Below are 15,769 nucleotides of genomic sequence, written 5' to 3'. Positions count from 1 at the left end.
CTGCTCTGTGGCAAAGGCTTCTTTTGACATTTCCCCCCATTTTGGGGAATCCTGTTTTGCTGCTCGTCCCGACCATGTGTTCCCACACTTTCTACAGGCTCACAGGATCCCCCCACAGCGGGTGCTGACATTGGCATGAGGGAGGCCTGGGGGTCCGGCCCCACTGCCGCTCTCCCTCTTCTGCCTTTTGCAGACCCCTTCCCCTCCTGCGTGGCTCCCTGCATGCTCTTTACCCATCCCCCTAGGTGGCCACCTGCTGATTCCGAAGCGGTAAGGATACAGCTCTGGCCCAGAAGCCAGGGATGGCCTGGATGATGGCCCTCCTGCGCTCAAGGTAAGCCTTCTGCCGCTGACGGAGCTTGAGCTTCAGCCGAGCGAAGACCCTGCTGTCTGCAGCATTCGCGGTGCTCAGCTCCAACTCCAGCAACTCCAGCGCCTCCAGCGGGGAACTTGAAGCCGAGACGCAGCGCCCGGCCTGCGCCTGACTACTGTCCTCATCTTCATTATCCTCCTTGTCATCGTCATTGTCGTCTTCTTCCTCTTCTGCCACCACCTCCACGGCCTCCAATATGTCCTCCACCACCAGAACCTCCTCCTCCCCTGTGGGCTCCGCCAGGGTCACACATTCCGGCAGACCCCCCACGCTGAGCACAACGCCCCCCTCGGTCGTCCCACAGACCGACAGCTGCACCGCCCAGCCCACCGCACGGGCCCCACAGGCCCCCGGGGCCGGCTCCCCGGGAGGGCCCTGGGCCTCAGCCTCCTGAAGGGCCCTGCCCAGACCTGGGCCGTGCCAGGCTTCCCGGGGAGGCTCGCTGGCCCCGGGCCCCGTCTCACCCGCCATGTGGCCCTGGTGCTGATTAGCGTCAGCTGCGACGGAAGGGCAGGCAGGCAGGTCCCAGAGCGGACTGGCAGAACCCAGCGGCTGCAGGCCCACGCTAGGCCTGAGAGACGCCTGGAGCGCACACGGCCCGGCCCTGGCTGGAGCCCCCTCGCGGGCCTATAGTCAGCACGCACGCGCACGCCGGCCTTGGTGCCGTCAGGCTGCCGGATTGGTCGGAAGCTCCCGGATCCACCCGCGGCTTGCCTGTCTCTCACTGCCGCCAATCGGTGGGAGGATGGAGGCCTTCAAGCTGGCTGGTCCCGCCCCTCCACCCGCCTGTGAGCCATCCCGCAGGGCACGCCTCGCTTTGGGGCCGAAGCTGTGGCCTTGGGGCTGCCGACTCAGCATGCGCCCTGGGCCTCTGAGTCCCAACATACCCGAGCACCTTGCGGCCGGCATGGGGCGTTGTCAGCTGCAGTGCAGGCCTCTGCTGTCTGCTTTTCGGGAGAGTGGAAAGTGCACGTCTGCTCCCTTTCCACCTGGTCGCATCCCTGGGAATGCTAAGCAACTCACTGGGGGGGTTGGGAGCTGCCCTCCGCACAGAAAGTCAATCACTGAGACACTGAGGAATCTTAAGGAGGATTACATTTATTTCCGTGGGTGCGTTAATGCAGAGGGGAGGTAGGGACTGTCCCAAATGCGCCTCCCTGCCCAACAGGGAGCGAACTCAAGAATGCGTTAGGGGTGTGAGCACCGTTGCGTGGTACAGGTGTAGCGCCGGGCAGGCAAGTGCACTGAGAAATTATGCTCGTACATATGTCCCATGGTGAAAACAGGATGGCGAAGGCCCTCCTAGGCAGACGCTTTAAGTGAACTGCGGGGAATATTCGCTGTTGTTTCAGCCTCGTGCACATGCTCAGTGCGTTTTTAGGTACAGCTATTGGGTGGAATATCGCTTACACTGACAGTTCCCACCAAGCATGTGGTGGGAGAAGGTGCACACTTTCCTGCCAAAGAAACGCAAAAGACAATGCATTAGTACACCGCAAAGTTGTAAAGTTCTGGTATTTCAGTTTGGCCATACAATTGTCTATTTTCAGCCTCATGTAGAGTGTAGCTGCTAAATCACCCTGGCTGAGATAGGTCTTGCTGGCACGGCCATTTAGAGGGGCCAGACATTTCAGTGAACTAAAAGAATTTTTGAGCAAAGCTTTTCAGGTTTATCAAACCGGTTACACGTAGGATGTGACATTGGCCTCGAGGGAAGCCGGCGAGCATTTATTGGAAGGAAGCATGCACACCACATGGCACTGGGGAGCCCACAGCAGGAGAACAGAGAGGAGGCCTTCTCTGCTGTGGGGCTTACAGGGGAGAGCCTCCTGGTGCCTGGCGAGCGTGGGATAGCTTGGCTCCAGAGGCCAGCACCGTCTCAGGACTGGACGAGGTCCCAAAACATGAAGCACAAATGATGTATCCACAATCCTGCCACATGACACCAGCTTGCTTCCCAGGGCAACACAATGACCCCTCTGCCTGTGACGGTGGCTGACCAGAGGTGACCCAGCGGTATCCCCGATTTCTGGGGTGCAGACTTTTATGCAGCTCGGTCCATGCAAATACCAGCGTGACAGAGGCCAAGTACATATATCTCAGCTATGTGGGAATCTGGATACTGGGATGTGGTGTCACTCCCCACATGGACTGGCTTCCACATGCCCAGTCTTGATGAGAACAAGAGAGACGTGCTACAGCTGCTGCTGGGCTTTCCTGTGGCAAATATCCTCGGGCCTGTGTCTACATTTCTAGACAATTGGCAAGGTCGGAAGGGAGGCAGATGTTTCCCTGGGTGCAGACCCAGTAGATCCCATGGTGTCCTGGCAGTCCAGGTACCAGTGCCTATGACAGAGGGGATCTCAGGCTGCAACTTCCAGTCAGGTCCCAGATGCAGCTGGGTGGGAATCGCTGCCACCACAGACCAGAGTGGCAGTTGGGCTAGTGAATGAGTTCAGGGCCAGGGTCAGAGGCAGAGGAACGGCCAGGTCTTGAACAGAAGGACAGAATGAGAAGGGAGAGCGAGGAGACTGAGGGAAAGAGTGGACACAGATGGAAAGGACACAGAATGAGACAGTGGCACTGGCTCAGTGAGCGGCTGGATCAGACCCTTCCTGAAGCTTCCTTTCAAAACAACCACAGGAATGCAAGGAGGAGGGGTGGTGTCCACAATGCAGTTCTCCCAGCTGCCCACCCAACGCAGCACAGCTGAAATGACTTCTTTATGCCCAGAATATCACAGGTAATTTAACTGGGTCTTTCCACATTCCTTCCTGCAGAGACCTGTGTCCCGCTCTGCCGCCAACCTGTCAGGACTTCAGCAGAGGGTCCTGTCCAGCCATGTCCGGAATCACCCTGACCCGCAACATTTTAAGATGAAGTTCAAGGCAAGGAAAACCATATGGTGTGTTTAAGAGGTAAGTGTGTTGGATATGATAATGCAGTCACCATAACAGAACTTTAATAAAACTTCTCCTCTCTCTGCTCTTCCAGCGATGGTCCCATTTCCCATGGGGAAGGTGCTGCCACGTGTACCTGATTGGGAGGACATTTCTGTGCAAGATGTTACTCTTGTGTCCTCGTTTGTTTAGCGGGTCCATGCAGGAAGCCTGTACTGCACGTCTCCTCGTCCTCCATACCCATGTATAGTGGCCTGTTGCCTCCAAAATGGAAAGAGGCTATTGAGCATGTTGTACTCATGAGATGTTTGGTGACTGAGGTTCTGGCTTGGCATCTGCCGACCTGATGGTTTAGCATATTTCAACCCCTGTGTCAGGTGGTTTCCTCCCCGGGCCAAGCTCATTGTGGAGAATGTTTGGCTGCAGTCCCTGGACCAAGTAGGAAACATAATCTCCAACATATCAGGCTGACGACATGAAAGGGACCCTGCCAAAAAGGGTGGATGCTCAAAGGAAAGCTCTATGCCCCAGCTTGTGTAACATCCCCACCCTACAGCTTGGCACCTGTTGCCGGGGACAGGTTACGACTGCAAAGTAGACAATTGTCACACCAGTTTTTCCTTGCAGATCCTTCTGCTCCAAGGATATCACCCTGGGATCACCACTCTTTTCTGGGCTGTGAGCCTGGAATCCTGCTCTGTCTCTGTGAAGCCCTTGACAGGCGTTCATCCCCACCAGACCATGCCCTGGAGAGGTGCTGTTCTCCCACTGGGAGAGTGTAGACCTTGTCCCATACATAGGACTTTTCCTACCTTGCGAGGTGGAGTCCGCCACAGGAAACCGGCTCTCTCTGCGTAGTGCACCCCTTGATCCTCAAAACACAAGAATAGGTTTTCTGGGTTAATATCCTTGAGGGATCTTGATGGAATGGTGACACTCAGGGGTGTGTTAAAGAGAGGATTTTTAAGATTCAGGGACATTTCAGATGGATTTCCCTAGGTAGTTACAATTCAAAGAGGATTCCAGGAGACAACATGAAATTGGCCTTTCTATTGAATTTCCCTCCTCACTGCTCCCGGAAGCACAGAATTCTAATATGGCTTGCAGAACAATCAGGCCTTTCCTTGCAGAGTGGATGGCTGAATGACTGCTTCGCCCAGGATACTAACCAGAGACGTGCTACCTTTCGGTCACTGAGGGGTGTCTTGGTGGCCCATGCCCCAAAGTAAACTATCCCTACTGCTTACCCATGCAGAACCGCCAAACTCCAGCAAACAGATGGCTTAGTAGACACGAAATGATTCCGCTCTGTGGCATTAGTGAGATGACAGACACAAGGTGGGATGAACAGTGGAAGTGACAAAGTGATAGCAAGCCTGGGAGGATAAGGCCACTGACTGGCAGATGGACCTAAGGAGCAGAAATGTTAGACAAGCAGGGCACGGAAGGCTTCAGACAGACGGGCTTGCAGAGTTGGTGAGAGAAAGAGACACAGAGTTCAGTTGAGAGGCATGTGAGTGTGGAGGCTGAGAGAAAGGAGGAAGGCAGAGAGAGGGAGAGACAGAGCGACAGTTCAATTGTGTGTGAGAGAGAGACACAGAGAGAGAGACAGAGAGAGACAAAGACGGACAGAGACAAAGAGACAGGCCAATACACATGTAGAGTCTGCATTCGTAAGGAGAGTCACACTGGAGCCCTGACTGATCCGCACCCTAAAATTACTTCCATTGCAGGAGACTTAGCATGGACTATCATGATATCTCATGGACCATATTGATAAAAAGTGAGGACACAGAGACACTGCCATGGGGTTAGGACAGGGGAAATGTTGGGCAACTACTTCCACTGACACTGAAACTTTGAGACGCCTTAGAATAGCTGAGGAGATAGGTTCCCTCATCACTCACAGCCTGTGTACTTGCAAGATCATCTTTGGTCCCCTTTCCCCAGGGTGACTCACAAGGCCAAGCAGTGGGACTGGCACCCTCAGGGGGCAGTTTCAGCTTTGCTGTCTGAGGCCTGGCCTCCCTTTACCATCCTATTGTCTGGTAGGTTGTTTCTTATTCTGGTTGTGGTGGGCCCACACTGGCTTACAGTGGGCAGCTGAAGGCCCCTACACAAACTTTCCTGTGCTCTGTGGCACCTGGCTGAATCTTTCTGCAGAGCCCTGAGAGGAGCAGAAGGAAACCACAGCAGGAGGGATGGGCCAGTCTCCATTGCTCTGGATCCAAAGACAAATCCCAGTCCCATCCACTGCACACTCCTCAGAACAGATTTCCCTTTGCCCAAAAGGAACCATCTAGACACCAGCAGGAAGGAACAGCCTGGATAGAGAGTAGGACCATCATTCTTGCTCACGGGAACCTCCACCTCCTGGCCTGAAGCAATCCTGCTGCCTCAGCTTCATGGATAGCTGGGACAGTCGCGGCCCACCCCTACACCCTCTTATATATATTTAGTTTTACTAACTTATATATATTTAGTTTTAGAGAGACAGGCTCTCGGTGTTGCTCCATCTGCTCTCTAACCCATGAGGAAAGGAATCCTCCTACCTCGGCATCCAGAATGGTAGGATTACAGCCGTTAGCCAATGAGCCTGGCCCACTTCAGCTTTTCATATCACAAGGCCAAAAGCTCCGCCCTTGTTGCATCATGTTACTACCACCCATTTTGGTATTGGGTCCCATGAACAGGAGGGATCATGATGTTCAATTATGCGTACACTGGTTTCTCCTTACATAACTATCAATGAGTCTTCCTACACGTTTTTAAATATCTATGTGCTGACATCTTATTCACATGAAATTCCTATTCCCTTTACTGTTGCCTGCTAGTGCTTCCTCTGGCCTTCTGCCTATGCCTGGGCTTCCCAGCCTGTACGATGGTCACCTGCAGGCTGTAACCCCTTTTGAGAAATACAGCTCTCCTTTCCAAATTCATGAGACTTGCCATTCTTCATTAGAAAAATCTATGTATCTGTCTATCTATGTGTCTATGTAAAGGATGATACATTCACATCCTTTACATACTATATGTGAAGGGGTTAGGGTCTATGAGAGGTAAATAAACACTGATATCCAAGGAAAAAAGAATCTGTGCCTTATACCCACCAAGTTTTCCCAAAACAAATAAGGATAATGTTATCAGAGTAGGGCTCGTATAAGAAAGAAACCCAGATTCTTCAATGAGGATGAAGGGTACCAGGATTCTGAAACATCTACCTGCAAAGAAGAAAACTGAGAAAGCAAATCCCCTAAAGCAATCAAAATTTCAAAACTTTTGGAAGGGGAAAAGCTCAGTGCTACTCTGGTGAGTAGGACATAGGTTTACGAGCCAGGATCTTACAACCACATTCAAGTTAAGAGGAGGGCAGACTCTGCACACATAAGGAAGTTCACGGTTATGTCGACAGAAGAGCATACTGCCTGTAGTCAGAGCCTATGCACATGTAAGACATGTTTCTCACAGCCGGGAAGTTTCCAATCAACCTGGTGGGCGTATACATAACATTTCCTCAAACAACCTATCACCCAAGGACTTTCTCACCTGCACAGAGTATATTTTCCAGGGGAGACCACATGCAAGTCCAGAAAGCGAGTCTCAGAATATTTTTGGAAATACAGAAATTATCCCCTTTGTAGACCTTATACCAAGTAAGTTTTCTCAACACAATGGTCTAAAAGTAGAAAGCAACATCAGTGTGAGGCACCTCTGACATTTCACAGATGCATGCAAATTGAGTTTCATTGAATTTCAGCACATTAAAAACATCATTCACCATGGTCAAGTAGCATTTCTCCCAGAAGTAGAAGAATGGTTCCACACAGAGAAACCAAAGAATATGATGCATATCTGTAGCAGAATAGGGGCAAAAACTCTATGGTCATTTCAACAGATGAAGAAAGACCATTTATCGAAATTCAACATCTCTTCAAGGTAAAATCTGTCAACAAACTATGTACAGAATAACGTACCTGAAAACCATAAAAACCACTCGTGACAACTCTAGGGAAACCTCAGTGTGAATGGGGAAAAGTTGGAACATTTTGTGTAATATCTGGGAAAAGACAAGAATGGACACACGTCCCTACTTCTGTTCAACAAAACCCTGGAAGTTCTAGCCAAAGGTATTAAACAGGAGGAAAACCAAATCAAACCAAAACAAAGAAAACAAAATGGAAGAAAACATAATCAAAAGGAATAAGTTAAATATTCCTTGTTTCCCTACGGTGTGCTATTTATATATAGAAAAATCTAAAACCAGTAAAAATGAAGAAACTCATTGAAGTTTTACAATTCAAAATAAGCCTGTAAAAGCAGTAGAGTTTGTAGACACTAATGGTAATCGGTCCGAAAAATAAGGCAGCAAAATAATTTCAGAAATCCATACTTAGGGATAACTCTAACCACGGAAGTGAAAAAGTGTCGACTTGATGAAAGACAACAAGAAATTGATAAATCTTTGAGGAAAGAAATGGAAAACTGTCACCAATCAGTGTAAGAATATTTCATGTTCCTTGACAGTGTTAAAATCTCAGCAGTACACAAAGTGATCCAAAGAGTCAATGCAATCTTTATCAAAATACCGATGACATTCAAGACAGAAATACCAAATCAATAAATAGATATATTAAAACCCTAAAATTGCTTGGTAAAACAAAAAATGCCCAGAATACCTAAAGTAATTTTGAGCCAAGTGAACAAACCTGGAGACATCATTCTACCTGACTGCAAATTATACCACGAAGTTATGCTGATAAACAGCACAATACTTGAATAAAACAAAATACATGGGTAAAGAAAAAGAAGAGAGAGCCACGATATAAATGTATGCATGTACAGTCAAATAACTTTTGAGAAAGAAGCCAAGAATAGGCAAGGAATAAAATACAGTCATTTCAAAAAATGATATTGGGGAAACGTTGGAGTGTACATGCAGAAAAATAAAGGTAGATTTTCTTGCCATATAAAAAATCAGTTCAAAACAGATTAAAGATTTAAATATAAGGCCTCAGACTGTAAAAATACTGAAAGGAATCATAAGGGACAATTTCCATGATGTAGCTCATGACAATTACTGTCTTCATATGATCTCAAAACAACGGTAAACAAAAGTAAAGAAACACAATGGGTTTATATCAAACCAAATGACTTCTGTACAGCACAGGAAACAAAAACTGAGAAAAGAGACGTTTCGGAGAACGGCAGAAATTCTTTTCATTCCATATAGATGTAAAAGGGCTTAATGCTTTACCGTAAGTAAGGAATTAATCTGAATAGCAAGAAAAGAGCCTCATTAAAAAATGGGCAAAAGGCCTAAATAAGCATTGCTCGAACTGACACACACATATGGCCAATAGATATATTTAAAATGTTCAATGCCACTAACTATTACGGAAAAACAAATCCAAACCGCAATGAGGTTTTGACCTCACTCTTGTAAGACTGTCTATCAACAGAAAAACGAAAGATAAGGGGTGGTGAGGAAGTAGAGAAATGCATGTAACACTTGCCTAATGTTGGGGGAAACGTAGATTAGATCTGCCATTATGAAAAACAGTATGGAAGTCCCCAAAAACCCTAAAAATAGGAGGAAAAATACCCTGCAAGATCCATCAATCATATTAAGGGTGAGTGTATCGACGGTAAATGACATCAGTTTGTCAAAGAAATACCTGTCCTCCCGTGTTTGTACCTGTGCTATTCACATTTTACTATTGCCGACATATCGGCGTATGCTAGCTTACTTCCATATTGAACCATTCCGTTTCGGAATGCATAAAGAAATTGTGGTACATGTACAAAGTGGAATACACATAGCCATTATAAAGAAAGGGCGGGAGCACTGGAAGACAATGTCCCATTCTCACCCTGTGGAATGTAATTCTTTTTTAAATATAAAAGCAAAAGAAGAAAATTCTTTAACAACAGTTCTTTTCTCTGAATATCTGACATCCATTCAATTCTCCTATCCCGCAGGTGAGGCCGTAACACCATTATTTGTCCTATTTCCATACATTGTTTGTTTATTTTACCCCTCTCTTCTCTATACTTGATAACTGAGGACACGGATTTTTTTCCATCTTATCACACGATGATGAACACAAATCTAAGTTGTTTGTGTTTTTTTAGTAAAATATTATGAAGAAATTGTGAATACACAATGATTGTTAAATGAATAATCAGAGAACATACTAGGGAGAAATTATACTCAATTCCTTTCATCATTGCTTTAGAAAACAGAAATCAATCAACCTTTGCTCCCTCGTAGGAAGTTCCATGGTACCTTCCTTCAAAAGTTCTCATTGTCCTGTGGGAACCACAGTTATTACTAAGTAAAAGTAAGCCTATATTTTTATATATTGATTGGGTTAGCGATTTGCAGTAACAGTACAGTTATTCTTTTTTTACAATTATATCAGTATTAGATATGACTTACAATAAAGGATTTTTTTATGCCTTACCAAAAGTCATTTCCCAAATAATCTCAAAGGAGTTACAACATTTTGATCCAGGATTGGGTAAAATGGACAAATTCAGGTACATAACTGCTCAGAGAAGCAAGCTAAATTTAGTCAGATAGATGACAACAGACTCAATTCTATAGAAAAACACGGTGTGTCAAAGACTGGCATGGTACAGAGATATGGGTCTGCAAATTGACACAGGCAGGGCAAAAGTATCAGAAGGACAAGGGCACAGGGACAGACAGGGACGGAGACAAACTCACACACACAGAGAAAGAATTATGGGCACATAACAAACATGATTTTCATTTGAAACAGAGCACACCTCCAAGACTCTGACAATGAGAAACAACAAGTATGATTCCGTGATATTCAGGCAGAATGCTCACAGATTCGTCAGGTGACACTGTACTTTGTGGCCCCTAGGCACTGATAATCAGTGAAAGAAAAAGTTAGGAAACTTGTGTAACTTTCTATAATAAGAGCCCCACATCAGTGCTCATGTGACTGTACTAATAGGGCGGAGGTACACCTAAACCTTGAGGAAGAAACTCAGTAAGCTGCAATCACTAGTGTGGACAAGGAGGCCAACCCACCAGATACCGGCATTCAAGTCAAGAGGAGACACCTAATGATTTTGCTACCTTCTGCATGACAGGTTTGTCCCCACTTCATTCCACGACTGGGCAGACTGGTAAAGAGCCCTGCCATTTAATCTTCTTAGCAAAATCTATTTATCACCATGCCAATCTGCTAAGCTCCAACTCAGATGTCCGCATTGCAGTTTACAAGAGAAGGGAATGTACTCATAATGGTGTTCCTTATTGTGTCTTTACCTAATATAGGGTTTTATATAGGTAAGTCCTCCGAAATTTCCTGGTTTACAGTTCCTGGAGGACCACACAACTTGCCTTCCCATTTCCATCTAGGGTGATTAGAGCAGTCAGTCTCCTTTAACCAGTGCAATAGTATAAGAGGTTTCACTATGTGGGAGCTGTAAAGGTCCCCGCAGGTTGGGGTCAAGTTTTGAAGAACTCATTGCTCAGCATCTGTGCGTCATGGAGACAGTAGCCAGAGCATGGCCAAGGCTCCCTCTTGAGAGCCTCAGGTGACCAAACCCAAGCAGCAGCAAGGCGAGTTAGATTTTAATATCTAAAAGCTGATATCTATGAGAAGGTTTTCCATGCAGATTGCAGGTAGAAAATATACACGTGAACTCTGCCAAACACTCATCCCTGAAAGACCATAGGTCTTCTCACAAAAGCTATGGGCCAGGGAGTTAGTTCATGTTGGCCAAGAATGTGTAACTACAGTATTAGTGTGTTACCGGCAATGGGGCCCACGTTGGAAATGATTTATCTGGGAATAAGTACAAATTTTCTGGGTTAAACCCTGAAATGTCCCTTCATCTCTGGCAGTCAATCCCTTGTTCTGTGCGGAGACGCACTTATTTCTGGAAGCAGCTACCCACTGGGGAAGGAGCACCCTGAGTTTTGTCATTCTGGGTGGGGCTTGTAACTCATGCTCTGCAGGCAACCCCAGTTCTTTCCCTTTTCACTACTTAACCACACACGTGGCCTGTGGAAAAGGCCACAAACGTGGACCCCTCAGGTTATAGAAGCAGTGTGCAGCGTGTTTCACAGAGATGTCCTTGTTGCAGTTTACATGAGAAAGTAATGTACTCATGATGGTGTTACTTGTTAAGTTGTTGAGTCTTCACCTAACATAGAGTCTCATGGAAAAGACTAATCCATCCCAGAATAGGAACACTGACAGTAGCATCTGCAGAAAGGCAGCACGCATGTGGATCACCTGGCGTTGTGTAAGAATGACTCCACCCATCTGTTTCCCTCAGCTCTGCCTGTTTGCATTTTTTACCCACACTGAGTCACTTGGAAACAAAGACTTTCTCATGAGGTCATGCGTATGAGGAATGTGGTTGATCAAGCCTTTGTTTTGTTTTATTTAGGCACCCCTGCCAGAACGAGAAAGTCGTATGCTTCCTATCCTCCCCTGTACCTCTGTGTTCTTTCCCAGAACCCCACCCTATGCTCATTTCTTACAACATTGCTGGCAAACCTGGTCCTGTGAGGTTCATTGTTCCAGCAAAGAGCCATGCATTCATCTAATGAGGACAATTAATTCAACTGTGAAACCAACATTAAAATATCCATCATCTTGTCTTGTCCTCCTGTGTCTTGTAATATGCAAGCGTAAGGATCACTGGAGGTACCTTATAAAACCAAATTGAGCACTGAATTATTTTGGGTCCTTGACCACTAGCCACTGTCATCAAACTACCCTCCTTTTCTCTGAATACAAGTAAGTCTCCAACTTAGCTAGCTTCTCTTCTCTTCCTCCCCAATACCTGCCCTGTAGCACAAATTCTGACCTCAAATGGAAATCCCAAAAATGACACATCCCCCCTCTTACATCATAGGCCTTGATCCTCTTGGGTAAACTCTAACGCAGAATACATAGATAGATACATACGTATATGTAATTACAGATACAGAGAGAGCTTGATGCATACAGATACATAGACATAGACATATTTTTAACTCACCCCATTCAGTACATTAGCAAACACTCAGACACACATTCACACACTAGACAGTGTTTATTTTTTCTCCCTCAGTACACTCCAAATTCATCCAGATGTCTTGCTGTCTGCAGTTGTCACCACCTGATCTGATTGTCCTTTATTTTCTCTGACTTTGATCATATGGAGTAGTCATCTCTTGCAGCTCGAGTAGCTTTGGGGGGTTGGGCTCTCATAGTTTAGGCAAATTTCTGGCTCCACCATATTCAACTCCAAACTGTAAAGTGTCCTAAAACACACATAAAAATGCATTTCCTCTGAAAAATACCAAAAGTTCTTCTAATTTCTCAATTCCCTGACCAAGGTGCTCTCTTCCCCTACTGTGACCTCTTCAATTGCCTTCTAACCTTGTTTAACAAGTGCTGCCGATAATCCCCGCCTCATCCCTGCTATTCTCTGTGTGTCTCCAATAAGCTTAGATTAGACATAAGGAAATTTTTAAAAAACCAGAAATTTGGTGGTAAAACATGGGAAAAGATGGTATCCATATCTACAGCCATTGTGGAATGTGTAAGAGAAAAAAATATGTAAGATTGACCCCTTAAGGGAGAAGAAGGACAACCAAGGGTAGGGTTGACTGTAATAGAAGGCAGTTCTAAGAAGTGAAGTTAGTGATTCTGCCTTGCTTCTGTCTGAGTGACTCTGGACATTCAGTATGCTTCTATGGGCTTAAGATTCCCCAGTTATCAGCTGGTTTGCATTGCAGTCCCTAATGTTCCTGTTTGACCTAAGACCCTGGACGACCTGGGTTCTGTTCACTTCCTGTCTTCCTCTGAGCATTAATTTTTACCTCTCGGACATGAATGCCCAGGTCCCAGACAACATGCATTTGAACCCTCACTTCCTGAGCGTCTCACCTGTCCTCTGTTTCTTCCGCAGGCGCCTTCATTCTTGTATAGTAGCACAAGGGAGTGAGACACAGGTCTTCAGTGATGAGCTATTAGGGAAATCAGAACAGGTCAGGTAAGGGTTTGGGCAAGTGTCACAAGCAGCTGGCAAACCCACTTAGGCCATGTAAGACATTCCCCAGGAAGGTCCCACCTCAGCAATCGTGTAAGAGTCGGTAAAGTTGTGGTCAGAAAACCAGTTGAAGAAGTTAAGACTGCTGTTCTGGTGTGCGTGGCTGTGGGCCTCATGCTCATAATCCTGATACCACTGAACTGGAGAGGAATGAGGGGCTCTGAATTCTGTAGGAAAATGGGCATGTAGGAAGGAGCTAGGGCACATGGGCACTGATGTACCCACCATCCTCACGACCCATCCAGAGAGTCACATCTTACCAGTAATGTTAACGAGATATTCCTTGGTAACCACTTTTTTCCGGAAGTAGGTTTTGTTCCCGAAGAACAGCAAGATCCTGTAGCAGCTTTTGGGGTGCTTGATTTCCTCCACCTGCCAGCCGGAAAGGGAAAGTGAGGACAGCTTAATTCTCTAATCAGGTGACCTTCTCTTTCTTGCCTGTAAGAATTAATTATCTTCCTCGCCATTCCCCTCTAAACCCACCAACCTACCTTTCCCAGGCCTGACCCCCAAATGGATCATGTAGCTAACCATGTCCTCCTCTCGGACACTGACCAGGATCGACATCTGGGGCTGTTTCACAAACTGCATGAGGTCGAGGATCCTTCATATGCTGAGAAGGGAAGGCTACAAACAACAGAGCACTTCTGGAAAGAATACAGCCGGGTAGGGCATATCTCACACACCTGCTACCAAACCTCCCTTTCCCCTTTTCCTTCTCCTGCATTAAGGCCGTTAGGTGGAAATCTCATTCCCATGCCAAGAAGAGACTACCACTACTGAGGAACAGAAGGGCTACTTCTTGTGAGTTCATGCTCTCTTCTGTTTCTGTCCCAGGCATGGCAGAATCATTCTGTATTATGTATGAACACTGTCCCTGTTCTGACTGATGCAGGTGAACATTCAGGCCTCCTTCCCTGTAGCATTATTCTGAGGGAAACTGCTGCTATTTGCAACTACTTCGTGGTAGGCACCATTATGATTCAAACCTCTGCCTATCACCCCAATAGTGCATTTGTGCCAGGTACATGGGAAAAGTTGTGGCTCACATCCTGTGTTCTTTCATTGAGACAGGGTCACGCTCTACGCCCAGACTGGAGTGCCTTGGCCTCATCATACCTCGCTGTGCCCTCCAAATCCAGCCTAAACAGGTGCTGCTGCCTCAGCCTCCTGAGTACCTGGGACTACAGATAGGTGACACAATGCCACCTTTGTGTGTGTGTGTATATATATATAAATATATATACATATATATTTGGAACAGGGTCTTCTCTTGGTCTTTAATTGATGGCCTCCAGTAATCCTCCCTTCTCAGCCTTGCAAAGTGTCACCAACTTTATAGATGACATTTTCATTAGCATGACTTAACACTTTGCCTAGCACATGTCTCTACAGCACAATCTAGACCAACAATCAAAAGGATAGGGCTTTGGCCCAGAAGCCAGATTGTCCCGGATGATGGACATCCTGTGGTCAAGGTGAGCCTGCCACCTTTGCAACACCCTGCACATCAGCCGAGCGTGGGCCTTGCTGGCTTGGCTAGTCACTGGCTCCAGATCTAACTGAAGAGCTTCCAGGGCCTCCAGTGTGGTCTGGGACATCCTGGGGCAGCTCCCTGCCTCTGCCTGCTTGTTCTTCTTATCCTCCTCTTTCTCCTGCACTTCCTCCGCCGGCTCTTTCTCCACACATGCCCCACGCTGCTCTTCTTCCAGTTGTCTTCCTGCTGGCTTGGCCTGGGAGTCACCCCTACAGGGTGATTGTGCAACCGCTGCCAATCAGAGAGAGGGTGGAAGGTGGAAGGGGTCCCACTGGGTGCTCCCTCCCTCGTCCTCAGGCCCGCAGCTACCCACCCTCCTGGGCACTTGAGCCTGGTTCTGCCAGGAGCAGCTGGGGATGCCCGGGCTTCTCTTGTAAGGAGTGTTAAAAGTGCATATCTGCTTCGTTGCTCTCTGGTCGCTTCCCTGTATATTAGGTGACATGGGGCCACTAGAACACAGAAAACCCTCAACGGTATGTGTTGTGCACGAGAGACGGCACGTGATATCCCACAAGGAGACAACAAGGGGAGGGAACCGGCTGGTGCTACGGGGGTGGGTGGCAGCTGCGGGAAGCCAGGCTACAGCAGGAGACCTGGGCCCAGAGCAGACAGCACCGCCGCCACAACTGGCCCATGTCCCGGACCATACAGACCATATTCACAGGTCTCCTGCCCAATGACAGCCCTTTCTTTCCCAGGACAACAGAAGACCACACTGGCCTGCACTCTTGGCCTATGGGAGAAAGCAGGACAGAATGCCTGGTTCCAGTGTGCAGCTCGGTCCTGGGAAGAGAAAGCTGCCAGACGCAGGTGGCTGTCTACTAATCGGTAGGAATGTGGTTGGTGGGACTTGGCATGACTCTCCACGTG

At 47.2% G+C, this 15,769-nt stretch overlaps 1 protein-coding gene and 1 long non-coding RNA gene across 3 annotated transcripts in view; both read right to left on the bottom strand.

Moving 5' to 3' along the window:
• The window catches only part of LOC123629050 (F-box-like/WD repeat-containing protein TBL1X), a 1,209,717-nt gene that overhangs the window by 255,009 nt on the left and 938,939 nt on the right, over positions 1-15,769 (bottom strand). The gene's annotated exons all lie outside the window — the stretch shown is intronic.
• LOC123629075 lies at positions 13,233-13,701 on the bottom strand. The gene is made up of 3 exons (XR_006731895.1): positions 13,623-13,701; positions 13,384-13,529; positions 13,233-13,279 (listed from the first exon to the last, which is right to left on the bottom strand). It is a non-coding gene; the product is annotated as an uncharacterized LOC123629075 (long non-coding RNA).

Source organism: Lemur catta, chromosome Y (assembly GCF_020740605.2).
Source record: "Lemur catta isolate mLemCat1 chromosome Y, mLemCat1.pri, whole genome shotgun sequence".
Taxonomy (NCBI): Eukaryota; Metazoa; Chordata; class Mammalia; order Primates; family Lemuridae; genus Lemur; species Lemur catta.
Note: the sequence above shows the minus strand (reverse complement) of the source record. Positions and strands in the feature narration are given on the sequence as shown.